Source organism: Haplochromis burtoni, unplaced genomic scaffold, assembly GCF_018398535.1.
Source record: "Haplochromis burtoni strain Fernald_Lab_line unplaced genomic scaffold, NCSU_Asbu1 Contig_2785, whole genome shotgun sequence".
NCBI lineage: Eukaryota > Metazoa > Chordata > Actinopteri > Cichliformes > Cichlidae > Haplochromis > Haplochromis burtoni.
In genome coordinates, this window is record NW_024585146.1 from 1 (window position 1) to 1458 (window position 1458).

Consider the following 1458-nt stretch of genomic DNA (forward strand, 5'->3'; position numbering starts at 1 on the left):
CAATCCATTATTATTATTATTATTATTATTATTATTATTATTATTACCTAATATGCTTAATTGGTAGTAGGCTTTCGGGCCTATACAGCTTGGAGTAAGACAACATGCATGAAGAGGATGATGTGGACAAAATACTCATTTGCCTAATAATTCTGCACTCCCTGTAGATGGGGAAAATGCACTATTTACTTTATCTCTATAGACCATGTACAGTTTGTAAACAGTGGTGACAAAGGCAATATAAGGGTCTGTAGTGGTCATTTCCAGAGGAGGATATGTGATGTGCATAATTTGTAAGCAACTGAGCGTTATAAAAGTCATTTCCAGAAGCTGTTGCTACTCCAAGTAGCCTAGGCAGTTTATATAGTAAATTTAGTACAGACTAATTAAGATGTTTAGCCCTGCCCCCCCTTTAACCGACTTCATACTGATCAGCTACCCCTTGCAAATGTGAGATATCAGCTCTCATGCTAGCTTATAAAGCCAGGCGCTTGTTGAGAGGCAAACTGTTATGGAAATCTTGCTGTGAACTCTCAAACCAGGCGTTTTCACTGTAGTGGAAAACAACAAACAAACAAGGGCCACTGCAAATTCAGTGTTAATAACATAATAAAGTATACACTGTTTTTTCTCTGATTCTCTGTCTTTAAAGGTAATGTATTGACATAATTTTGTCACCATTACAGGGCGTGGCCCATGGCTCAAAAACTGCAACAGTTTCATACAGGTGTTTTCAGAGAGATAGTATACATTACCTTGTAAGCGCCCCTCTTCTTTTTTATTTTTCTCTTTCTGTGGTCTTAGGAGGACTTCCACCTTTGCACTCACTGCAGCCTCAACAATGACATGTGTGTTTCCTGTCTGAGCTAAATGTGTCAGCAACAGATATGGTGTACACTAATAGTGAACTAACGAACAGTTAGTGAACAAAAGTGTAGTTCAGTGACCTGTTATACAATAAGTCCTTTTAGTGTCAATGATGCATGAAACTAATAGCTAAAAATAACATCAAATACTTGCAAAACACTTCATGTGATCACAAAATGCAAACACCAGCTAATCGTCCTTCCTTTTATAGTGTAAAAACCCCGGCATGGGTCAGTTACTGACACTTTAGAGTTAAGTAAAGCACTAAGTGAACTAAGACTAAACACTTCACACCAGTGGATTCAAAAAAAGTGTTTTGTGAGTAAATAAATACTGCATGAATATAAAGAGTTATATTCATATATATTTTGTACAGAGTCTTCCAGCCCATGCATGTAACGTTGCTGAACTGCAAAGCTCCTTCAGTGACAGACTGCTGCATCCTAAATGCCTGAAGGACTGTGTCCACAGGTCCGTCCTCCCTGCAGCTGTCAGAATTAAAATCAAAAGCAATCCTTACAAACATAGTGGTTTACATCAGTGCTGTAATTTGCACTAATCATCCAAACAACTACAACTGTTATAACTTGC